Source organism: Dermacentor andersoni, chromosome 2, assembly GCF_023375885.2.
Source record: "Dermacentor andersoni chromosome 2, qqDerAnde1_hic_scaffold, whole genome shotgun sequence".
Classification (NCBI taxonomy): domain Eukaryota; kingdom Metazoa; phylum Arthropoda; class Arachnida; order Ixodida; family Ixodidae; genus Dermacentor; species Dermacentor andersoni.
The window spans coordinates 76,700,027-76,727,322 of record NC_092815.1 but is presented as its reverse complement, the minus strand read 5'-3'; the positions used below and the strand labels follow the sequence as shown (position 1 = coordinate 76,727,322).

General features: G+C 43.1%; 1 protein-coding gene and 1 long non-coding RNA gene across 2 annotated transcripts in view; both read right to left on the bottom strand.

Annotated features, from left to right (window-relative positions):
- Nucleotides 1-27,296, bottom strand: part of LOC126541797 (uncharacterized) — an 89,149-nt gene that overhangs the window by 35,357 nt on the left and 26,496 nt on the right. The gene's annotated exons all lie outside the window — the stretch shown is intronic.
- On the bottom strand, nucleotides 880-16,761 carry LOC129387639 (uncharacterized). The gene is made up of 4 exons (XR_008614831.2): nucleotides 16,245-16,761; nucleotides 14,433-14,538; nucleotides 11,864-11,933; nucleotides 880-4,074 (listed from the first exon to the last, which is right to left on the bottom strand). It is a non-coding gene; the product is annotated as an uncharacterized lncRNA (long non-coding RNA).

Here is a 27,296-nt window from a genome sequence, read left to right as displayed (position 1 = left end):
GTCAGCCTTTTATCAATCAAGGTGCAAATCCCTCGCCCCCCGGGCAGGCCCGACACGGCCCTGACTCCTGACAAGAGCTCTTGCTTTTACGTGTAAACACAACCGCAGGCGTGTGTTTCTCCGATGCCCACACTGAACTATTACACTGTAAACAAAAAAACACCCAGATGGGCGTTTTTTGCTTGTCCTCTAGCGCATTCCCTTTTGTACATCTTTTTGCTCCCATTGAAAGGGCGTACGATAAAACTCCCATTGTCGTGGGCATTAATTGGGCACACAACGGGGGTACCGTATACGCCCACTTCACCCCACCCCCCTATTTGACTGGGAGGTACAATGGGAGTATTGTGAAGGAATTAAAGGCATTTTAGTTTAGGTGCGGCAAGCTCGTAGCGAAATGCATGGTGGCGCGGGTCACGCGCTTACGCAGTACCAGACGGAACACCGCAGGCCGAAATGTCGAACGCCGGCGATCAAGGCTCAAGGGAACTCGGCCGTCCGTGAGCTGCCACCCGAGCAGGCGTCGCACCTGCTCGGAGCGAACGCCGGCGTCCGACACCTTGGCCTGCGGTGTTCCGTCTGCTGCTGCATAGGCGCGGCGTACCGCCACGAAGCATTTCGCCGCGGGCACGCCACACGTGGTCCAATCGCTGGCACAGGGCCACCGCTGAATCGACCAAGTCACGCGCACACGTGGTCCAATGGCGAATGAACCCGTCACCGCACGTCTTCATTTTTTTCCCTTTCGCTGATCACAGAGCCCCTCTTTGCAAAGCTTTTATACAGTCGTCCTAGCTTATCGGCAGTGCCTCCGAGGCCAGCAAACGCCTTCGAGAGCAGTTGCTACTTGCTGAAAGGAAAAATGCACGAGACACACACTGACAGTGAAGAAAATTTATTTTACACCAAATGTAAGAAATATAATATGTTCACTTCCGGGCCCAAAAGAAAGCACATTTCTGCCCCAGTAAAACAATTGTCTGGATTTTAAAAAAGAGCACTGTACATTGTAAGCATGCCAGTTGCTAGTATTCTACATGTCCTAACACAATGAAATTAGTAAATGAAAGAAATGCTAAGAAATCTTATCTCGTTTCATACTGAACTGTAACTACAGAGCCATGTGTTTGAACTGTTACTTTGTACTGACGCTCCACACTTTTGCACAGACTATATATTGAGCTCGCTTGACTAAGAGTAAAACTTCATTTGGCCTAGTTGGCACATAATTCTGAACTTAAAACTTACAACGCAAACACCTAAGACGATCCGCAAAAGGCAGACACGACACACGCTGGCACTAACTGACAACTTCTTTATTTCTTCGTCGTCGATGCATATATATGCCCTAGGCCACACAATTGCACAGGCGCACACATTACATTACAGAGATCTCCCAAATTATCACATATGCAAACGTAGGAACTCAAATTCAGATGGGTGCAGGGACAAAGCTATGTCACTGATGCAATTATCATTTTGCCTTTTTATGTCGTAGGCCTCTAAGGCAAGCCGCGCAAGCTCATTCATGCTTTTGCCAAGAATCGACGTCCCATCAAGTCGTGCCTCACAATTTTTGCAAGAGTTTATATGCGCAACAATGTGCACTCTTCTATCTACATTTTTGTTTACTTTTTGTGCATGTTCCCTGCGCAGTCCCTTAAACACATAAGGTCATCTATCAACTCAAGAAAATTGCTTGCAGGCATAGTGTTCCTTTGGCGTTTTCTGCACCGAACAAGCTTTTAAAGCTATGCTCCCGCACCTGCGGAGAGGGCAGAGGAGGACGCCAAATTCGGCATGATGCTTCATACGTGTTGTGCGCGGTCGGCGTGGTTTATACAATTCACTCTCATGTGCTAAGACATAGCTTGGCTAGATATGGCATTGCATCAATGAGCGACTCAGGGAACATGCGCAACAAGTAAACAAATATGTAGATAGAGGAGCGCACCTTGGTGCGCATATAAACTCTTGCAACAATTGTGAGGCACAACTTGATGGGACGTCGATTCTTGGCAAAAGCAAGAATGAGCATGTGCAGCTTGCCTTAGAGGCTTACCACAAGAAAGGCAGGGCGATAATTGCATTAGTAAGATATCTTTGTCCCTGCATCCATCTGAATTTGACTTCCTACGCTTGCGTATGTGATAATTTGGCAGATCTCTGCAATGTAATCTGAGTGCCTGCGCGGTAGTGTGGCCTAGGGTTTATATTGCATCGACGACGAAGAAATAAAGAAGTTAGCACCAGTGTGTGTTGTATCTTCCTTTTGTGGTTCGTCTTAGGTGTTTGTGCTGTAAGTTTAAGTTGCTTGACTAAGCCATTCCTAATTAACAGTGGCTGGTATAATGAGGCCGATCAGTGGTATTTTGCATGGACTAGTACACAAATATGATAAATGTCAAAGTACTAAATTAAGAAATTGGGACTCATCACACAAACAAGCTACATAATTTAGTGCTGGATTTCTGAGCAAGCTATTAAAAATTATTGTATTTTACGAACCAGAACCCACCTTCTGATCATGACACATGCCATAGCGAGTAACCCGAATTAATTTGGACAACCTGGGGTTCTTTAACATGCACCTGTCTAAGTACACAGGTGCTTTTGCATTTCGCTCCCACTGAAATGCGGTTTTGTTTAAGACTACATTTACGAAAGTTCCAAACACGATCCCCCCTATATTTTTACAGTGGGTGCTCTTTAAATGGAGCCTCAAGGTGCCAGGGAAATTGGTTCCATTTACCAGGCATTATATTTACTGAGAGACATTGCAGAGAGCCAACCAATTATCAGGATGGTGTCCTATTTAAGCGGCAGTTTCGAAGCGATTTTCGTTTATCGAGATTCCACTGTAGTCCATAATAGTGGATGAGTTGTGTTCTGCATGGACACATTAGCATGGCTACCATGTTTAGTTGAATATTGTGCAAGCAGCAACATTTCACTGTACCCAGTGCAATATATAAAGCCAGCAATGTAACATGTTGCAAATGCAGCCACGAACAAGTACCTTCCCTGATCATATCCAAAAGCAGCATCTTTATACGAAATTAGTCATGCTTTCTCCCGTTTAAGTGCCTTGTTTTCAGAAATCAAATCCTCCTTATCACATTGACCTCCAATTGTGTCATTCCCCGAGCTGAGGTCATTTGAGATTGCATTTATTTGCCCTTCAAATAGCGTATTGGTCTTATTTAAAAAGCACATGGCATCACAGTGACCACCTAGACATAGAATTCGAGCTGCAACACAGTAGCAAACATTCTGAGGTAGAAGCCTAACTATTCTTTTGAATTTGGATGCATGCTCAAAACACTGCTACGCAATTGCAGACAGGGCTGATAGTGTAGCAACCAGGACAGATTTAACGGACATAAAGGAGCAAAATTGTGTGAGCTTCGAATTATTATTCTCTCTGAGGAACCATGCTGTCCAATTATAAAACGGGGATCAAAATAAAGTAATTGGATAGCAAATCTGCATTTCATTAAGTAAATAAAATACTGTTCATGCTACCTTCCAGGGTGCACACTACATTCCCTTTCCTTGAATGTGAATTTGCTACCTTTCCATGGGTTGCCAAATGTATAGGTGTATTGTTGGTCAAGGGTGGTGGAATGGATATAGGTCTCAGGCTAGAGGAAATATTTAGAGAAGGAGACTTGCCAGGTTGAACAACGAATGTCTCAGGCTGGAGCCATTTGGTTCTCTTGCAAAGATGTTGCCTCCAGCTTGAGACTTCCTTTGTTGGACAACTGTTGATGACTAATTTCGCCATCTTTTCATTTACCCTCGTCTTATTCAACCTATTGCTCCACGCAGCAGCTGCACTTTCTTTAAAAAATAAAGATATTAATGAGCTCAAAGGCTTTGTGCATGGCTGCATCCCCAAGTGCAAAAATTTGTTTGCAGATTGAATGACAGAGTTGGTACCTTTCTTGAGAATTCAATAGGAAGAACCAAAAATTAAGCTAACAGACTGGTTATGACGACAAGTAAACATGAATTGATGTGGAGTGCCATTTCTTCATTTTGCACCAGGCTTGGGGCCAGCCAGACTTCTTCCTAAAATTGAGAAAATTTTTCTAATGAAATACATATTAAGAGTATTTTCTTCATAATCTGAAAATTTAAAAACATGGTTATTTGGTTATTCATATTTAGTTGGGAACAGTGCGAAGGACACTGACGAAGTAAGGGCTTATGCAGTAATGCCACATAGTGCTGGCTGAGAACAGATTCAATTTTAGAACAGACAAACAGTTAAGTACTTTGGAATGCTTCCTAAAAGCCATAAAAAACCAAAGCAGGAAGCAGTTGTACAAAATAATGTATGTGCATGAAAAATGCATCTGATCATCGGTTCGCAGACATGTATGCCATTTGCTTGTCAGTTAACAAAACATGTGTTACACTGAAACATTTCTCCTACAATTTGGCAATTCTGTGGGCTTTCATTATTGCTCGGGTCACTTGGTTTATGTTGTTACTGCTACTAGTGTACGGTGAAGTGTAATGTAGATGGGCAAGTACTACTGACAACTATGAACATTGGCAAATTTTGCTGCACCAGGATAACGCATGCATTGTCCCGCTGCAGCGAAACTTTCCAGTAAACATTCACAGTTGTCTGTAGCACTTTCCCATCTGTCTCGCCTCACACTGTTCCATCTATAGCGCTTCACCATACTGTAATATGCACCACCGACACAAAATTCTACCCTTCTGAAGTTCTTACTGCTACTTCGCACTCGTCACATTCAGGCCGCCAGGCGTACTGAGCCCAATGTAGTATAACTGCATAGACTGGCAGCTCCTGTCATGGACTTATTCTGGTGTAATGGCACCACAGAAGCAAACGAAGACAAAGACATGCAGGACACAAGTGCCTAACCTCAACTCTCGCTTTAATAAGAAAACAGACATCATATACATCACATAGTGACAGTAAGTGATGTCATTAATTCAAAAACAAATTCTTTGTGCAATGTAGCTGAGAATGACTGATGCATTTGTCCTTTTCGTGCTAATCTGCCAAAGCTTAATTATCTTATGTACATCTGCTCATAATTTTTGGCTACAAGTTTTGATGAACACAGGAACGAACCAATCTATTTTGCAGTGCATCACTATGTGCGAATGAGAGTTATTCCACACAAACTTCATTAGCCGCAATCTCAAATTAATACAATGTGTGTATGCAATGCAAGCATGACTGGATGGGAATGGCTGACTGTACATAACCTCCGTTGCACAGTGCACCGCCTGCAAATTGTGCTGCACGCAACAAATTAATTTGTTTTCCTGGCTTGTCTTTTTTTCTCATCAGAGCAAATCTCTCATCACATGTTTCATACAGAAAAAAAATTTTTGCCCGTAGAGACCAGCTACACAATTACCCATGAAAATTACAAATGCATACGAAACAACTGCAACCACTTTTTTACTTCATCTCATTCATTATATTCCATATTCATGCCTAATTTAGTTGCGCAAATCATTGTTTTCTTAGGCCCTTGTTAGGAGAGTTTTGTGCTGTAATAAAAGGCAGAAGCCAAAAAAAGGAAAAGGTTGGTTGTGGTTGAAGCACAATATTGTCACGTGGTCGTGACGTTGAATAACACAGTAGCAGTACTGTGAACGACAAAACTAACTTTTATTGGGCGAACCTGTGCCCACAAAACAGGCTACACTTATAGCACAACGATAGCGGCGAACACGCTCGGCGATCGTCGAAAATCTGCCCAGCGGGTCAAGCGCGTCGGCTTTTATACAGCAGCCGTCGAATGTTCCAGACTAATCGCTGGGACCCGCGCGTATTCCACAATGTTCTACGCCATTCGCGTCAGGCGATGAAATCAGATAACATAAGGTTCGGCGACAACAGACAGCCGGGTAGAATCATCGATAACTTTCCAGAAACGTCGGATACATGCAGGCGCGTCCGTCGCTGTGCGATTACAGTTGTTAAGCGGCGAAACGTGGTCGCCCGATAAAGATAAGTACACGTGTCAATATGCATCTAGTGAGCTAGGCCGCAAGCGTTGTGTAGTCTGCTGCCATCATAAGGCCGTGCCTACATTGGACAGATGGGATGCTCTATTAATGCGAAATCAGGGAAATTGAGGGAGTATGAGTCATCTGTGTGAAACAATCCTCCATCACACAATGTTAAATACTGCAAAGAATGTGACTGCGGTCCTGTGTTCCACAAAACTTGCGTTGTAGCCAGGTATTACGACCTGACAACATGCAAGGTAATTGTGGCTTGCAACATTTAAAAAGTATGACGAATGTATCAGTGATCCATTAGTTGCACTGCATAAAGAATTTCTTTTAACAGATATCATCACATCATGTCTCCACCTGTTATTAAATATTGCCTGTTTCCTTATTTTAAAGCTTGAAGTGAGATCCGGTGCTTGTGTCATGTGCGTACATATCTTTGTTTACTTTTTGTGGTGTCATTACACCAGAATTTATATAACCAAATGGCCACACACTGCTTTTGTCACGTTATAGTGGTGCTTGCAAAGCCTCCCAAACAGCAGCCTATTTGGTCAAAACATGCTTTTGTACATATGCTCTTCCAAATAGAAAAGCTATCAAGAAGGTAACAAGAATCAAGAGCATTAAGTTAAATCCACTGCAATGCTTTACTTTTTTGCCTTTATTCCTTACACCTAAGTGGATAAGAAAGAGTGTGAATGTTACAGAAATGCACTAAATAAGTTGTTGAAATTATGCAAAAATGTTAACGCAACTAAGCATAGATTTATGTGCAATAATAGACACCAGTCTCAATTTCTTTCCTTCTGACATAAACATGGTATATCTTATTCCTTTGGCATGAAGGAAAGCATATGTAGACCAGACAAGCTTATATTTGAATGAGAGCCTTCACGATTAAGCACCACTATAATGTGACCATAAGAATACATACACTGTAAACAGTGCAGATGACAGCCCAAATTTCATAAGTGCAACATGTTAGCGAAAGCAGCAACCATTAACCCAGAAACTAATCAAATCCCACAATATAACAACAAGAAAAAAAAAAAAGATTAATGTGTCAGCGCAGCACATGTTCTCTGAAGTTACAGAAAAGTGGTATGCTTATTAACAAACCTGAAACCACAGCACATTTGTAACTGACCACCCCCTGCCTCTTTATGTGCTTTCGTGCCTCTGACAAGGCATTACTGGATATTTATTTGCTTATCTGTTGCAAAAACACATCAATTATTAGTCAGTGCACAGTGCACCATGCCATTTATCTATGTGGACTCACTTTGTGCCCTTAGCGCTGCTCTCACCTATTCAGAACTAAGGATTGCAAAAAGACTTGTTCTACTTAAATCTACATGCCTTAATATGTGGGTTCTGCAGTTGAAATAGGGTAATTATAAGTAAAATGCATGACATGTTCTGATGAACTTTGTTTTCATAATCTAATTGTTTATTTGGGCACATAACCAGTCAGATCATTTGTACTAAAACAAGAAAACAAATTCAACACACTAGTTTATACTGGTTGGTGCTCTATTGACTTTAGTACACACATTGAACAAACGACAGGCAGTGAGAAATACCAACAACCACTAACTTCCACACGGCATTATTGGTCACATGTGCACGATATAGCTACAAAAACCCAAACGAAAGTAGACAAAGAAAAAAGTACATTTTAACAGAAAAAGAACAAGACAAAAAAACTTCTTTTGGTAGCTAAGTCACAATCAAGGTGTAAATGACAGCTATAGTTTGGCAAGCACACATGTAGTTACTTTGCTCAGTTCCTCGATATCCCAATTTCTTGTTTGACAGCAACACCAACGGGACATCTACGCATATCTATTGCACATGCCATTTTTGCTCGCTCCAAAATCCTTTCGTGGTTATTCATTTAGTACCTGCTTCGTCTGTACTGGCATTGCAGGGGGGGTATACATTCTGTGTAATGCAACTTACATTCAAATCAAGCACACAAAGCAGGGAGGGAATTATCTTTGAAAACTATGCAAACAATTGCAGGCCGAAAAACCTTGCAGTCCCTTTGGTCCAAGGAAAAAACAATGTGAGGCATCACCTATAAGTAAAGGAAATTAATAAACCTTTTTAGTGTAATCTCTTTCTTGTGAGGTATGATGATAGCCTGATATGAATTTCTCTATCTCTACATGTTTGGAACAGTATATGCTTGAAATAATCTTAACTGAAGAGATTTCCCAGTCTTTTAAATCCTGCCATTGCAGCTTACCCTTGCTCTCAGTAATACAAAGCCTTTTAGTATGACTTCCTATTACAAATCTAACTGCCATATTTTGAACATTTTCAAGCAGACCAGCTGACTCAATATTATGGGGATTCTAGCAAACATGTACTTATTTGATTAGTGAATGCACATAAGCAAAATACCGCTGTTCTTTGAGGTTTTCGGGAAGCCAACAAAATGTGTATGGGTGGACACACGACAGCTACTACACCAATAAGCATCGTGGCCAACCAAAATTAAGTTTATTCCTATATGGGCGGACGCGGCGGAGTGTGAGCAGACAATGGTCGGCTTTTTCTGGAGTCATATACAAAGGAACCCCAACATAACGAATGCACTAAAATCAGCAATTTGGTTTGTTGTACTCAGATTCGACCGTTTAGTCAAATAAGTACATTTGCAAATGGATTGTTTTCCCACGGAAAGGGCCGCAGTCAGAAAACACAAATCTGAATGAGAAAAAAATTTTGAATTTGAGAGTCAGCGACCAAAGATACGGTTTCACGGTGTGTTAACGATACCTTCACATAGGTAGCATGAAGCAAACCCAGCCTTGCTTTCGCATCCACCCTGTCCTCTTTGATACTGCCACACACAGTGGAACGACACCATCATGAAAAGTGCTGGCAGTGGAGGTGAATGCTTTGTCTGTATCAAACTTCAATGCATCTCTGAAACTACAGATTATGCAACCCCGTGTACTAAACACGGGGGAAGACTGTGCACATAATACCACGCCATATCAGCACGTCTAGTCTTTCCACAGGCAGCAGATCACCTCTAGAACAGGGTGTGCAGGCTGCAGATGTGCTCAGCTGCGCTCACAGCCATGGCGCTAGAAAAGAAGACGCACGGACTGGGCCCTTCGGAGGGCCCCCTTAAAAGCTCAGTTTGTCATTTTTTGTTTCTGTAATAGGCTAGTGATAAAAGTGAATTTGCTTCATTCCTATTAAGAAATGTTGTACACATGGTAGAAAAATTATGAAAGTAGAACATTTTATTACTTTTCACCCCTCTCAGTTGGAATATCGTACAAATGCATAAGCAGCCATTTTTGCCTTGTTTCATCTAAGATGTTTTTTTCATGCTGAAAGAAAGGCATGTGTTTAAAAAATAAGCTTGGTTGCAACATGTAAAGGAATTATGTAATGTCACAAGGGTTCCTGAAATCAAAATATATTTATGATTTCTTTGCGACTGGAACACTCAAAAGGAAAACGACCTTTTAAACAGACTAAAACAAAGCCACAGCACATGCACCCATACTAAGCCAGGGACTGTATCAAGCTGATATGAGAAGACTTTCAAGAAAGTATCTTTCCCGGTTTGGGAAAATTCTTAAAACAATGGTTAATACCTGGCCCCACGCCTTAAATCTAGAAGGAATAAAGTTCTTAAGCTACTCTGTGCTCTTTCTTGAACCCAACAAATGTGCCTAGAAAAATGGGTCAAGTCTACATCTTGCCGCATCTGTGGCAAGGTGTGAACAAAAAACTCGCTTTAGCTGGCTGCAGTGCTCCCTGCGATGAATATTGAGGCAGAAAATTGTTACCCCAGTGTGACTGTGCACCCAAGAAAACAAAATGTGGTAGACTACATCAATGCAAACGGAAAAATCTTTAGTCCATGCTTGCTGGAAACCTGTGTCTGTATTGGCCTCTAGGAGAATTGTGGCCCCCACGTGCTGGAATATTTCCGTGGCATAGAAAACATTGTGTGATACCAGCTATCAAGTGCTACCATGAAGTAGCTACCAGCTATCAAGCTATCAAAAGAGCTATAGGCAATTTTGCTGCAATAACAGTACTGTTTTTATAGCATTCGTTGTGGGGAGTGCGGCTTGCCCCTTTTGCCGGAGTTCTTGCTGAACGGCGATTTATTATCAGTTTGTTATATGTGGAACTTGAACAGCTTATATTTTTGTCTCCTCAATCCACACTTCTGCTGCACTTTTGCCAGCATCTCTACACAGGGTGTCTTGACTGAGGTCATACGAAGTAAGCACGCTACAAGCCTTGTGTGCATCGTTTTCATGACTCTTTCGATGACCAAATTTCATTTTCAGTGACTTTATCAACTAAGTATCTAGCGGCAGCTTGAACATGGGTATTCATGAGAACTTGCACCAGGCTTGGTCAAATACGTCCAGCACTGCAGCACTGAGTAGTGAACCATGCTGTAAGAGTTGGCAACTAAATTGCCACCTTGTGATTGAAACTTTTCATCCTTACAATCAAGGCTTCAATTGCCCAGCCAGCGAGCTGCAGCAAAGGTGTGAACTATAGTCATCTGATGTCACATTCTATGTCATAGCGATAGCAGGTGATCCCTCCAGTGGTGGCCCTCAAGGCCAACAGGCATCCCTTTCTATGCACGTGCTTGTGTAGGACTGGGGAGATGGTGCCAGTTTGTTCTTCAGCATTAACACTGTTCACGCTGTATCAGGAACACATTTTCTTACTCAGTGCAATAGCCCTTGAACCTACATAATTGCCAATGAGTCCTTTGTCGACCAACCTTTCTTTTGCCATGTCATTTCCTTCTGCCTTGATGTCACAGCAACTTCAGCTATATGAAGCAATGATGGTGTTTGAGTACCCACACAGCCTTGCAGCTTTCCAACCTGAACATTGCTTCATTAAAAGCTGACATGATTTCGTCTCAGCAGACAGATCAGAGTTTAAAAGAAGCCTTAAACTTCTTTCAAAGTCATTCTAACCTTGTCAATAATCCCGTGCCTTTTGATGTGTTATTCAGCATTGTCCAAAGCAAGTCGGCTCTTAAAAATCAAAATAACAACTTTGTGAGGCCACCTACTAGGCTACCACTGTCTCTTCAGCCAGCCTGAAGTGCCTTGCAGCCATCAAAGCTGGAGTGCAAAAAAAACGACAAAGAAAAGTGTGGCAGACAAAATGCTCATGGAAATCCATATGTTTATGGACTGTTACACTGACTGAAAAAGATGGTGGCTTCCCAATACAGTCTTGATGTACGTAGCTGTTTCAATCACGAATAAACAGCCAGTTGCGCAGTCCTGCACAAGCACAGTGTACAGATGCCCATGGATTAAAATTTGTTGTGTGTGCATGTGGTACAGTGTACCACATTTCATGTTCCTGAGGCTGCAGTACACTGGGAAGACTGGTTGCAACTTCAATAGTAGGCCCTTAGAGTATTGCAGCCCTTTGTTCATATTTTGCTGCAGATTGTATCAAATGCGAATGCAAATTGTTTTGCAGGACACGTCAGTTCAGTTCAAGCAATTAGACAGAGTAACCCAAGAAATAGTTTAAGCCTCGAAAAGGTCTTAATACAGTCCCTAGTTTAGTACAGGTTTTCGCCTGATGTTTTGGCTTCTTCTACGGTATAATGCTGTTGCTTGCTAGGTACTGGTGGTGTGATGTGCACACTCTCTTGTGTTGCTATAATGACAACTTGTAAAAAAGATTTTCCTTCCTAACAAACATTTGGATACAGTGCCTGTGAGCTCATCTTTTAACCTGTTTTTCATTTGATCTGTGCATTTACATTGAACGTAAACTAGAAAATATCAGTACTGAGAATCACAAAAGAACACACCTGTGTAACGATTCTGCCGAGATCGTTGGAGTGGTACAGCCACAGGATGCAACGCAGGTAGAAAGGCCTCCTGAGTTAAAGCAAAATAACAATCGTTGTAAGATGCGAATAAAAAATTTTATTCTGTGAGGCTTTCGGCATGTATACTAATTACCACATTTGTATGTAAAATAGTTTTGCATAATAGCTGAGCAAGGTTAACGTCTCACCCTGTGACTGTCAGCCAATGCTACTCATGGCAATGGTGGCAAATATGGCACATCCTTTCAAATGGAACTTTTGTGGGTTACATGAATTTAAAAGAACTTAGGTTTACATAATACATAACACCTGTGGTTAGAAGGATGTCTTGCATGCAGCACCAATGCCACAAGTGGCACTGCTTAACACTTCCAGGGCCAGACTTAGTACATAAACAATACAAATGTGCAACAATGTGAACAGGTGGTTAGCTGCTGCTATAACTCAAAGATTGCATGCATCATGTAGATGTGAATGCAGCTCCTATCAGGAGCGAGTTGCCCTTTAGTGCACTTCACTTCTCTTCCTCTTTTGTCTTCATTGCATGTTGGTGCCATATGGTAATAATGAACAAAAATTAAGCACTTCAGTTCCCATTCTTGTTTTACTACATGCTGTAAAGTCATCTAAGTGCGCTTAATACTCTTAAGAATGTACGTTAGCCATTTTGTCAATATTTTTCGCTTGGCTTCACTACACCTTAATGTAGTGCAAATTCTAGACAATGCTTACAAAAAAACCTACTCCACACAATAACACCTCCAATTAACAGTACACAGTCTATGGCTTCGAGATGTGTACATACATACTTTATACATGGTTACAATGAAAATATAAGTGGTTGTTCTAATACGCACACTTAGCATACTGCATAACAGTCACCTGGTTCCAAAATGGCTTTTTGTTATCACACATAGGACGGCCACAACTATAAATTTAATTCTGGCAGTAACTTAAGCCACGGCCAAAACCTTCATAGTGCAATCAATGAAAATTTTCGAATTTAGAGCAGTTAGACATAAACAGGGCAAGTAGTTTTAAAGTGTTAAATAATGAACTGTTATGGAATATGGCGGTAGAAGGCCATGCGCCTGAAACATAGGTACTGTTTATCATATAAGCACATTCTTATATTTTTGCTTAGTTTCCTAGGGATTGCATCAAACAGTTTGCTTGTGTAAATTTTGCTACATGGCTGTATCGTATTAGCCCTTATCTTTTCACATTTGGCTTACTGCAGCTTTATGCACATGCATAAAGCTACTACTGCTACCACTTTCTACACTACTACCTACACTACTACCTTCAGCTGAAGGCCAAGCACTATGCTGTCCAACATACATGCATTTAACAACACCGAACAGTAGACAGAGAATGAGCAACTCTTTTAAAAAGTGCAGTTCTTTGGAGACACATCGATATATATCTGGAAAACAGATATTTTTGCTAAAATTACAACTTAATATAATTGGTACTGAGCATAATGCATCTTGCAATAAACTTGCATTTACCGCACACCATTATACACACTGCGACCTCTGCAGCTTCTCCACAATCTGGCACAATGTGCTCAAGCTGCCTGTAAACCCTGGAAGGGGTCTATGATAGTTTAAGAAGCTTAGCAAACATGAGAAAGACCTAAAATGAAGGTCAGAGAAGCAAAGCAAATTTTTAACCATTCTTCTCTATGTTGCTATGAATGTCAAGGTTCCAGCAAATGATGTGTTTGAACTGTGTTTTTAATCGTGCAATACTAGAGAGCACATTTTTGCAATAATAATGTGACAGAGAAGAATGACAGAAACTAACTTAATGAATATTTTTCTAAACTTGCATGAGGTTTTCGTCATTATGCTGATGCACACACCTGCATACCTCTACTGTGAAGTCTTGTTTCAGTTTATTTTATTGTCACATAGTAATTTACACCATACACTTGTCCTGAAATACATCACGTTGGGCTCCTTCAGTATTTTTTGCTTACTGGAAACACACATGCCTATACAGGGCAAGCACTCAATACATGCAAGACTGCCACGGGAATGGCCACTCGAGGTCGACTGTTAGTACAGCGCAAAAGACGAGGACTGAAGGAAGAACACAACACAGGCGCTGTCACACAGAAACATACTCAAGGCACTTTGCGAGATTCTCAGGCTTCTTTCATGCTCTAAAAACACATTATGTAGCACATATTGAGCCACAGATAGCTGTACTGGGAAATTTTCACGTTGCTCTACAATTTTATAATTCAGACTTTTTATCTAATTACATTTGAGAAGTTGATTAATTGATTAAGACTAATTAGGTAATTAGGCAAAATGCAGCAAATCCAAGTATTTCCAAGAGACAGGAAACAACATTACATAGGTTCTGTGCAGCTAGATGGCATATTTATATTTTTAAAAGTTTGCTAGAGTTACGTGGGATAACCTGCATACCTCCTATGGAACAGGTGTCACACCAATCACTCTAAGTAATGCCGCTAAACTAGCCATTGCGCTCAAAACATACAGGGTAAAAAAGCAAACTCTAGGTAAGAGCATACCAAGGCCTCTATTGCTGAAAAGGGAAACTGATGGGAGGCGCCCGATCTCCGGCCATGAAGATGCTTCATCCTCACAGTTGGCAATGAAACGACCGCAGCCGCAGTCCTGAAATAAAAATGAAAAATTTGACACTACAGTGATCACACAGAACACAAAAAAGCTGGTCACAAGCTTATCTTGGAGAACATCTGCTGCTACATTAGGTTTTGTATATTCGTCAGCTTATTGTTAAACTAAGCTTGCCAATATTTTATATCTTAATGGCTTTGCTCTTTACAAACCAATACCTTTGCCCAACTCATGCACATATGCACTACTTAAGCTATGAGATGTTTACTGATCCCTTACAATGAATGGCTTCTAAGACAAATTATTTTACACAAAAGGATGCATAACTTATGAGTGTTACTGACATTGAATACCAAGGTAGTACCTTTTTTTATAGACAATCGCGGACTTGAAGCACATTTTTCTCACAGATACAGGTTACAGGTTGATCGGTCTGCCCTTTTTTTTTTTTCACCAGCAACAGAAATTTTGTTATTAATACTCGTGCAATATAGGATGACGCTGTGATGTGTGATATGATCCTGAGTTGAAAAGCGCAACTTCTTTGTGTTAATTTGGCACCTAGAATTCAATACTAAATATCTGTACCCAATAGGCAATGGCACAGCAGCAAAGTAATTAAACATTAAACAAGTTCAGGTATCCAGAGCACAGCGCCAGCTGTTGAATAACAACATTGCACAAGCATCGACTATATAGATATAACGTAGTAAGTGCACCGCAGGCGTAGTGGCGGCCTCAGCAAAGAACACAGGCATGGAGCGACGCGCCCGTATGGCCTATCACCGGCAATGCTATCGCGTAAATTGATATATCTCGTCACGGCACGGGCACCGTTTTCTGCCGGCCGAGGTGCCGGCGCCACTGGTACTCACCTGCTCCGGCCGCCGAGGTTCAAGTGACGGCGTATCCAGTAATCTGAACCCAAGCAGGACACCTGTTACCGCCAAGCAGTACGCTAACAATAAAGAGGTTCTTATACTCTGACCGGCAGCTCATGCGGCGTTTACCCGTAGTGCCTTTGGAAGCTCACCACACTCTTTTAATACCACAAACGCGCCGCCGACATTTCACGCCCGTAGATCAAAGTCGACGTGCGTAGGCTCTACATGCTACGTGCCGCAGTCGCGCACTGCCTGCACAATCAACGACGTGGGCGCGAAGAGACACAGACGATAGAAAGGAGCGTACTGGCAAATCTGCACAATGCGCGCTAAGTGGGCGACCTACTGCACACAATCGCACGAGCTAGGGGATTGGCGCCACGTACGCGCCAGCTAGCAGATACCGCGCACAAAGAAGCGCCGCCGGTTCTCGCTCAAATGATCGCTGTACAAACACTCACACACGCGCACCGCAGTAAGCCCTTAACGAGCCGCCACATTTTCAGGCCGCGGTTAGGCGGCGAAGCTTAGCTCACCTCGCACTGCACGTAACTATTATGGTAGTGGCTTGCGCTTCGGGGATCATGTCGAATGCTCACATCCGCCCAATTAAAGACGCGGCAAAGTCCCTCATTATATAAAATCCTAATTTTTAAGTACACTCGCTTGACTGAGCACTCAAGTCGCCTCGATTACGACAAAGCTCGAAGAAACACAGTGATCGTGCAAAATGGTTCTGGACGGTCAACTGTCGCGCCATGTTGTATCGAGACCTTCAACAAGTCATATCAGCGCGTCTCCTCACTTAGAACACATGCACACTCATAGAACATGTAATAATCGTTCACAGTCACTTACCGTGGAGTCTTGGGGGTTCAAAGCAGTGAGAAACATCAACCACGGTAGAAGAATGTGCCGTCGCTGGTCGAATGGCCGTCGCTGAAAGCTGCTTCAACGCGCGCGCGCGCGCTCCGAAGGCTGGTGTTCCTCCGCGCGTAGTTCCGACTTCGGCGTCCTCTGCAGCACCAAGGCGCGGCTACTCCGAACAGAAAAACAGCGCCGACACACATTGCGCGGGATATTTCGAATCTGACTGCAGAAATATACCTACTGAAATTGTCGCTGCGGCTGACTGCCTTGTTGGTCATGGCTGAGTTATTCTTTTCTCTGTTTGGCTCGTCTCAATTTCCCCTACGCCACCGTTATTCCTTGAAAACCCCCATTTTACAACCGCAATGCCCCTTCAAATGGGGTCGGGGGTATAATAATGGTTCTAGCTTATTTTACTTCTTCTCGTGGGCGTACTCATTTTAAGCTAGGGGGGAAAAATGGCATATCAACTGTTAAAACGCCCATATGGGCTCATTTGTGTTTACAGTGTACTGTTCTCGCAAGAAGAAAGTAGCGTAAATGCTTCGAGGGAAATCGATGAACCAAAAACATGTTAGTCTTAATTTTGTCTAAACCAGTGGCCTTCTAACAAAGATCGGTCGACTCAGCCACTGAAGTTTTGTTTCGAAAGCAGCACTCTCTCGGCAGTGCTAGCTTAAGTGCACCCTTCCGTTTGGTGAATCGGATATTAATAGATAACAAACAGCGGGAGTGGCTGACAATGTTTGCTTACACAACACAGCTAAGCCTTATGTCGGAACCGCTCTCACAGAGATACGAAGTAACCCGCCGTGGTTGCTCAGTGGCTATGGTGTTGGGCTGTTGAGCACGAAGTCGCGGGATCGAATCCCGGCCACGGCGGCCGCATTTCGATCGGGGCGAAATGCGAAAACGCCCGTGTACTTAGATTTAGGTGCACGTTAAAGAACCCCAGGTGGTCTAAATTTCCGGAGTCCTCCACTACGGCGTGCCTCATAATCAGAAAGTGGTTTTGGCACGTTAAACCCCATAATTTCATTTAATTTTTAGATACGAAGTAAACCCGAATACAGTCTAGCCCGGTTATAACGAAGCCACTTATAGCGAAATAGCGGTTATAAGGAAGGGATTTCAATTTCCCATTCCCATCTTTGCATTTTCAATACATTTTGGGTCCGGTTTTAACGAAGTAAATAAGAGCGCGTCAGCGGATATAACGAAGAGATTTAATACAAACCGAAAAATAATCTGGCAATCAACACATTTTTGCGTCGTTGAGGTGATTTTTTCCGCGAAAATAAGAGCGAAATTCGGCTGACGGCGTCCTTTCATGGCGTCGTCTGCTCTCCCGCGGAGCGAAAGGTTGCTTCACTGCATCGCATGGCAGCATCGATGCAGCATGTAGCTTTGGAATTCTGCTAGCGACTTGAACCTTGTGCCTGCGGGTCTAAGCCACATGAACTTCGTTTTCGCCGACGAAGACCTTGTTGCCACCGAGGACTTCACGACTGAAGAAGTTGCCGGGAGTGTCATGGAAGAGACCTTGGCGGACAGCACCTCCGACAGCGAATGCGACGATGCTAGTTGTGCCCCTACGCCGATCACCTCCGCAGCGGCCATCGCAGCTGTTGACACGCTACGGATGTACCTCGGGAGTCCGGAGTTCGACCAGATCTTTGGTTCGAAGTTGGATGGTATGGAAGCCGCAATCCTGAAGTCCGCACTCGCGAAACGTTTTCAGGGGACGCTGGACCACTTCTTTCAGCGGCAATAAATCGGTATGCCCATGTTAGCATTTTTTTTCATAGTCCACATATAACGAAATAGCGGATATAGCGAAGTGATTTCCGATTCCCGCCGACTTCGTTATAACCGGGCTAGACTGTATTAAATATCTCACCTTTCTTCACCAGTAACGTAGTTGATGGCTCCTGCCCACGCTGTTCGTGTTGTCGCAGCAACCACCTCGGATCACTTATTTGGATGGCTAAGGGGCTATGGCGGAACACCGCCACGATCATCATTGCCAACATCATCACAACCAGTCAGCCTCTTTTATGTCCACTGCAGGACGAAAGTTTCTCCCGGCGATGTCCGATTACCCATGTATTGCGTCAAGTGACTCCATCTTATGCGTGTAAACTTCCTAATCTCACCACCTAATCCTGACCAATTCTGTAACTGCGCATTACGTTACCGGCCCTAATCTATTACGCCCTCTTAATGTGAACTAAAACCATCAGCTACGCCATTTTATTCTTTAATCTACCACCGCCGTCTTGCTGTCTCTTATCGTTACGGATACATCATTTTACGTTCCAACACGGACTATGCAGCCCTTAGCTTATACACTCAATTTCCTGTTTTGTCTTCCAAGTTTCTCCGATATCGCAGCTCAAGTCGGCTGCTTAGCCTTAGGGTAAGTTCCCGTCCTACGGCTTCGTAGATGTAAAATGCATTGATGGCATACTTTTCAAAGGTTATCGGCGAGATGGCGTTCATAACTCCAGTGATAACCATAAACGCTCCAACCCGCCTTTATTGTCCTGGACATTTGCTCAAATCCCTTCATCGGAGTACTCTGTGATTACTTGTCCTAGGTAAGAGCATACTCCTGATGTGACAGTTTCAAAAGACTTACTACAAATCGCGAACTTTCGTTTTCTTGCAAGGTTATCGGACGTTATCTTAGCCTTGTGCTTATTAAACTGTATAGCTGACTCGTTCAACTTTGCCGGTTCAAGCCCTCCTTCATTTTTTGTAACTCACCTCCAGCGTTGCATAAAAGGACAATGTCATCTGCAAACCGCAAGTTGCTCAGATAGTGCCCGTTGATCATTACACCCAACCCTTTATAAAGCTAGCCTCATGAATACTTCGTTCGCACGTGCAGTGGATTACATCGGAGAGATTGCGTCTCGTTGCCTGACACCCTTAATCTGTGTTTTCCCGTTTTGTGTGTGTGTGTGTGTGACTATATGTTAATGTGGAACCTCTGTAAACAATGCTTTTTGTAATCTTTGATAATACAATACCCAAATGACTGTTCGCCTTTCTACTGAATCGAACACATTCTTGTAATCTCCAGAGGTCACATGTAGAGGCTAGTTATATCCCACAGATTTTCCCATTGATTTACGACACGGATATGGTCCATTGTTGAACACCCACTTCTAATGCCAGCCTGTTCTCTGGCTTCTTACCCTGATTCTACTCTAAGTTACATTAATGAATATTTTGTACAATATAACTTTGCTTATAAAAAACTTATACAATGTACAATATTTTGTAGAAGTGAATGCACGTGAATATCTTGTATATCCACATAATTATCTAGTTTCTTAGCATCTCCCTTCTTATGTATTTATACGGTAATGACATTTCTCCAAGTTCGTGGTACATTTTAAGTCATGACGGATATCGTATACAAGGTTGCAAACTTTTCAAGTAGCACAGGCCCACCATATTTAATCAGATAGACCGCAATTCATTTTCACCTGGCGCTTTTCTTTTGCACACTTCTTGCAAACCCCATCGAAGTTCATTCCTATATATAAGGGACCAGCTACAATGAGGCGTCAACTACGAGTGCGCGGAGATGAACTGAGCGCATCATGCTAAACAGCTTGATGAATTATCTATACGGTACGGGTTCATCATGTCGCGGTCTAGCTAACGGTTTTTTTTTTTCAACATTGAAAGGATGTCTTTTGTCAGGTGCGAACAGAGAATTGTTTAGAGTGGACGTTCTTTTTTGCATTTTCATTTAATTCGACCCACCGGATAATTCGTTTAATTTCGTCGGGCCTGTGAAGGTCAAATTATAAGGGAAATCGAGTGTGTTTATTATGGATTCGAAATGTTGCGTGCTATATACGTTGCCGCAGGCGTCGTATGCCGCATATTTCATTACGTCACTTTGCATGTCGTTTGATGGCGCAGGAGGAAAGCAGGGAGAAACACGGCAGAAACAATTAAAAAAAGGAGACATTTATTTGTCTTTCAATGCCCAGGCATAATGACCACGACAAGAAGTACAAAGGATTTTGCCGCCTGCCAACAAAATGGCGGTGACGTGTACGTGCCTTATGTGTGTCGTTGCACGGTGTGTACACACTCACGACACCAAGGTGAACACTTCGGAGAAGACATCTTGACGGGTGCGCCATCACAGGCTGAGCACATCTAATCTCTCCGTACAAGCAGGGGGCACATGTGCCCACATTAAAAAAAAAAGATGTATAAGGTCACGAGACACATTCAGCATTGGCTGCCGCGACAAAGAAACAAGGAAGAAGAACGGGCGCGTCACGTGACACCAGAGAAGCGATAACACCAAGTGAGTTGAGTGACCCGCATTGCAGAGCGAAAAACATCGCGGGGGGAGGGAGGGGCGGTGGTGAGCGGAAGTGCAAGAATCACAGAACGTCAATCACACCAAAATTGTTTGCAAGTCCGCGCATGCACTGAACTTGAGAGGGAAGCTTGCTCTGGCTATGCTTTCTGACCCGAACGCGTGCAAGCACTCGTCTGGTTGCCACGTGACGATGCATTTAGGGCGCAGTCACGCATCAAGTGTTCAACAATGGCCGAACAGAGGAGGTGTTTTTCGTTAGGACCGGAACTGCATCTGTTGCCCTGACGAAGCACGTCCCCTTGTCGAAACGTTGGCTACAACCACTGTAGATCACTTCGTCTCCATCTTCCTGTTAACTTTCTTTTTAATCAAACGTTAGTTCAGTCTTATACAGACCGCTCGGACAGTCAGTGTATGTTTTAGATGTCTGTGAATTGTCACATTTTCGCGAAACGCTTTCAATATTGACAAGGAAACAACGAGCATCCCTTACGCTGTCGCACCGACTTCCCGTCATGATTCTGAATGCTGTCACGTGTGCCTGTGCAGATAAGTGAATTTTATACGATTGGTTCCATTTTAAAAAAAAATATGATGCTATTGTCATGGGGTGACAGCCGGGTCTTTACGTAAGCGCTTTCTTCCTTTCTTTCTTTCAATAAATGGTGAAGTTAGAGTACTGAGCCCTTCCGTGTCATCGCCAGTTAGCACTGTTCTCCGAGGGTTGGAAATTACCAATTATACTAAATAATGAGCCAGCGTTTTCTACAAGTGAGCAAGTACCATCAACCTATTTCCGCTGAACTCCTCTGGAACATTCGTGGAGACGTTATGGTTTCACGCCACCGGTTGATCTTTTGTTTACAGCTCGATTAGATCAAATGTTCCTCCGCTCGTCTCCAAAAAGAGATATCACGTGGTTTCGAACACCGGCACGACACTACCGTCAGGCCAGCTGAACGTATTCACGTGCGGTAATGCGCCGAACCACATGTCCACCATCTGATATAAAATGGCTTCACCATGTCTGCTGTCGTCTGGCTGCTTTGCATGAAGATACTAGGATCTTCATAGCTCAGAAAAATATGATCAATTCAACAGTATAGATGACACGACCATAAAAGCGTTTGAGCAATGGCCGAACGCTTTATTTTTTTAAAGTCATATTATACCAATTTTAGAAACGTTTGCAGTGCGTACGTCAAGTTGCCATGGCAGAATAAAAATTATTATCGCGCAGTTCATTAGGTTCTCAACATTTCACTTCTTCGGGCCACGGAGCATAGTCAAAACAGGCAGACCCTATGCAAGATTCTTTTGCGACTCGTCTCGCCTAAGGCGATCGTTGTTCATTACAGCAATGATAAACTATGCCAACGATAACAACAGCGATAACAAAGTTTACATAGCTCTATATATACCGAAATACAAGCTGTGCTCGTGATGAACAACACAATACCCAAGGTAGCACACACAAAAAGAGTATTGGGAACTAACACATTGAGTCGCAGGCTACTCGCATGACGTCACATCGTGCGCTTACTCGGAAACGCTGTCTGTCGACCACAGCGTCCGTTTCTGAAAGGACTTTCTCGTCGGTCTAAATGTCGGTCTATCATGTTACAATGACCAACAAAAGGTTTCTTTTGAGTGCAGTGAAGTTCAACGAAATATAAAGTCAGTATCACGTAGCAAATGTCAGAAAACACGTTTTTATTCACGCGTAAAAGATAAACCCACTTTTTTTGTGTGATACGGATAATGCTGGGGGGGGGGGGGGGGGTGCCGACAGCGTAACGGTAGTAGCAATGGGGGCTGACATATTTTAAAACTCTTTCTTTTTTTCATCTTGCGCAAACTGTAAATAAAGAAAAGTTACATGCAACGGAAGAAAAGGAGAAACAGAAGTAACATTGTTGCGTATATATAGGTCAGGCATCAAGCGCGCTGCAGTGAGATTGCTGCAGCCACAATAGCGATGAGCTGCAAAGGATAGCAGCTATAGTTCATCAGTGTCCGTGTGAGTTTTGTAAGGCAGTCGACGGTATACAGTGACCCGTCTCTGGCTGCTTCTTGCATCTCGCGTGTACGTAGCTCCGCTAAAGGTATTGTAAAGTTTGAAGGGACATATTAAAACAGGGAATGAGCATTAAGCTACAGACTGGCAGGTTAGACTACAGCAATACCCGATAGGCCAGTCTCAGCGTGCTCTGGAGCATCCTAATCCAGACAAAACGCAAATATACAAAGAAAAAAAAGCATAGTCGGCGACGCCAGCGTGAAATTCCCGTACCAGCTTCCTGTGACGTCACGGATTTCGACAGCGTCTATCACGGGTAAGTTTTATTCTTTTATCAGTCAAGAAACATCACTGTGCGTCCGAAAGTGAGCAATGACTAGAGCTGGCACCAGACCTTCGGCGAACTTCTTTTTTTCTGCATAACGCTAAGTCTAAACGCACGAAATCCGTGACGTCACTGGCGCTGCGGTTTCGGCGCGAAGTTGAATAAGGAAAACGCCCAGTCTTCAAAAATTTCCACCGTTCTGCCGTTGCAAAATAACGTTTCGAAAAAATACTGCACCAGTCTAAGCTGGCTTAAGTGTTGTTCCTCTTTAGTGTCCCCCTTTAAGCAAACAACTTCGAGGAGGCACTAAGAACGGTATACACCATACGCAGCTTGAAACATAGCACTCTTCACGAACATGCACAGTGGTTACACGCATGCACACGCACGGACAAAAAGAAACTAATGGGCCTTCGCAACTGAAAGAAGAAAGCAAAACTTTCAATCCTCGCAACCTGTCTAAATTATACTCGACTACCGTCCGCGTACTTGCTCACCGTGGATCCTGCGAAATATCGACGAGCCGCTCGGGCTACAAAAATATCAGCCACTAATATTTGCGCTCTTTCCTTGCCGGCGAACCAAACTCCTCGGTAATATAGAACTACTCGCACTCGTGTACTATAGTATATATATACAGCGGAAGTCCCTACCTCCGGTGTGCAAAAGCCTTCCTTCAAGAGTTAGGTATCGACGTCACATTTTCTCTTCTTCTCCTCACACACGCCACGCGCCCCAGATACACGTGAACATATTAGTATTACTTTATTATTTAAGAGCAAAGAAAGAGACGGTGCGGACTTTCTTCGAAAAGCAGCTCTCTTGCAAAGCGACACATTCGAAACGAGGTGTGGTGAAATACATTCCCTGAAGGCTCAACTCTGCCGCGGAGCTTGCGATATAGCTCGTCAGCATATTAAACTCAAAACTTCCATACTATGGAAGTCTCTGTCGAACGGTCACTCCTGGGGCCAGACACTTTATTTCTGGGGATAAACTTGGAGTAGGTTGGTTATTCGTGTTTAACAGCTTTTCTTTTAAGCACTTACAGTCCAAGATGACACATAAAAGCAAGACACACAGAGCGCTTCGCGTGCTTCGCGACCATTACGTCCTCGCTTGCCATTGCTAAAAAAAAAAAAAAAGTCATTCCACTTCATTTTTATACAGCCAACAGCACTACGGATCGATACTGTCAGCGCTGCAGGTCTTTTGCTCATATCTAAAAAGCCGAGTATATATACTATATCGCACAGGATAATAAGCACGAAATTTGAACGCAAGATGCCGATATCCTCCACTACAACACGGAGAGGATGCCTAAGGTAGATGCAGCGAATGCAAGCTGTGATCAATAATGTCGCGAATGACGTTCTTCTCTTAATTCACTAACAACCGACAGACTAGAAATCGCCGATCTTTGAACAAGAACAGACGTGCTATCTTGGACACCGGACCAAAACGCAGCGGAAAAAATGATAATAATAAAGTTGGAAGATGATTCAACCTCCAGTTGAAGTCGGTAAAAGGCAATGTCTTCGTGACCGAGTCGAGGGTGAGAGTGGGGCGGAATCTCTGCGCACGACACTAAATCTCGTCACACCTCTCTTGAGGGGAGTAGGAGGAGCGTCGGATTGCGTAAATATTTTGACGGCACAATCTTCGAGATGGGCTCACATTTTTACACTACGCACACTCACGGGAACGGCCTAGATTTTTAGACAGCACTGCATTTTCGGGATCAGTATACATATTTAGACTACATATACCAACGGAAACGGCCCACATTCTTTTAGAATGCACTACCTGCGAGATCGGTCCACATTTTCTAGACTGCACTATCTTCGGCATTGGGCCCCGAAAAAAGCTAGAAATCCAGATACCCGATGCGTAAAAGTGATGGTAACTCGCTAAGAATGACTTCGTATTTAAAAGAAGAAAAAAAAAAAGAACGCCGGCACGTCTGTCGAGAAGGACACAAAGCGTGCATCTTCGGGGACGTTATATACTTAGCTTATACGCGACGTGAGATGGTACAAATTCTGTTCTAAAAAACAGTCCGTGCGACATTGTCATTCTTACGCCGTGAAGCGTATACTTCAGAGCACACATACACACAAAAAAAGGAAAAGCCACTTTGAGCCGCAAAAAGCGCTGCCAGGAAGAAAAGACAAAGAAACTGGCAGAGGCAGAGAAAGAAAAACAAGCAATAAATCGCGAGCTCGCCGTTCGGGTCCCTTTGCGTCATCCCTAATTTGACTCGCACAGGAAGCCCGCTCCACTCGGATCGATACTTCTTCCCTTCCACACAAAAGCGGTGTGAAAAGCGTGGCTTCCATTATGGCTTTCTGCGGGGAACCGCTCCTCTTCTTTCGTGGCCACCCGTCTTGTGATCGTGTATATATATCCACCTATATAGGCGTGCTTGAAGGTGCACGGCGAAGTCCGTAGAAATAACCTCTCCAGGGAGCGCCTCTGATCCGCCATTTACTCCTATTTACTCTCATTTTACTCCCCCACTTCTTCTTCTCTTTTTTTTTTTTTTACGAAAAAGTCATCCTTGTTATTCCTTTCCCTCGCTGCTTCGAGCTACCTCTGACGAAGAGAGATAGGCTTTCCCGAGAGTACCTTATGTATAGTATACGAACTTTTCCCCACAACGGGCTTTGGTGTTCTCTGGAAACATGCGAGTGCTAATAGCAGAAGTAGAGACCATACTGCTACCGTGTGGTGTTTTCTATGCATAATACAATGACTTGGTTGCAGTAGAAGGTGTTCTTCTTTTTTTTCTTCTGTTTAGTTTACGGGGAATAGCATCAGAGTTTCCGGAGGAAAGCACTCCGCTGTGGGAACGCGCTGCGCGATGGCTTGCATACTAGAAGCGAGTTGCCGACCCAGCCGCATGATATACCGTACACGCATTTTTATGTAGTAGTCGTATTTTTCGCCAAGAAGCACGAATTTTTGTTTTAATTTTCTTTTACATTTCCCATTTTCCAGATTGCACTGTTCATTGTCCGGTGTTCAGAACATCGTCATATAGAAACGGGCGCACATGAGGGATATTATACTAACTTTATGCTAACTTTTGGGTCTATATATTTTTTAGTTCCCCTGCGTTAGGCACATTGCTTACTTTTTCATGTTGCATTGACCAGCTAGTATATACGTTCATCAAACAAATTTTTCCTTCTTTTTTCCAAGTGCGTGTTATTCTCTCTATTCTATAGCTGCCCGATTCACGCTGTGTAAGTCTCCCAGCAGCCTCCGGCACCTTCGATGAATGATGGTACATGTCCTATAATGGTGCAGTTATCATTTCATGCCGTACCGAATGCGTATTCATATTCAAGCACTGTAGGAGGAGCAAGCGGTAACGGTATCCTAAAATTCATTACAGCGTAAATAAAGAATTTTAGGTGCTCTACAGACGAACGCGCAATGACTCGCAGTGAGAAAACTTCTGAGGCACCTCAAATTGACCAGATTTTCTTTTCATTGACTAGCATTAATTGGAAGCAGGCAAATGACGCTTTTGCAGAGGACTCAACACAATGCACCGGCGGAAACAGCGAGAAAATGGTTTTTGCACGCAAGTCAATTTAGTACACACGACCCAAATAATCAAAATAAATCCAATCCAATCCACAATCCAAATAAAACGAATTTAGTAATTCGCCTATGACTAAGCAAGGCGATGCGATATTTTTGATGTAATACACCATTCAAAGTAACTAAACGAGGAGCGAAGGAAACCGCTTGCGTGTCATATGTATAACGGAAACGGAAACACGTCACGGAAAAGCCGCCAAGCGGCAGGAGTGGTTCCTCAAAAGTTTCGCCACAGCACTAAAGAAAATTAAAGAACGCTTATGACAACAGCAAGGTTTTAAAAAATGTAAACAAACGTTACAAGCTTCCATTCGTGCTTTTAAACAGTACGATGTACTTTGTTCGCTCGGCGTAATAGGAAAGAACTGCAGCGAGAAACAAACAGACAGAAAAAAAACAGAAGACATTAAACCATTTTTATGGAACAATAGGGTGAACTAAAACGCCACAGTGGACCTTATGAAAACGTGAGCTTCGGCTTTTGTTCAAACCTAAACGTGAGGCCCCTCGTCATTTTCAGTGGCGCGACTTCACGAGAATATCTGAAATTTCGAAGCGTTCTTTTTTTATTATTATTAAGGTGAAATGAGGTTTAGCTGTCGAACAACGGTGACGGCTACTCTTTTTTACGTATATCAGCGAGAGAAAGAAATAAGGTTCAGTCGACAATGCTTCCTGCGCAAGAATTTCTGTCTTGTTTTGTCTGACAACCAGACGCAGCGATAG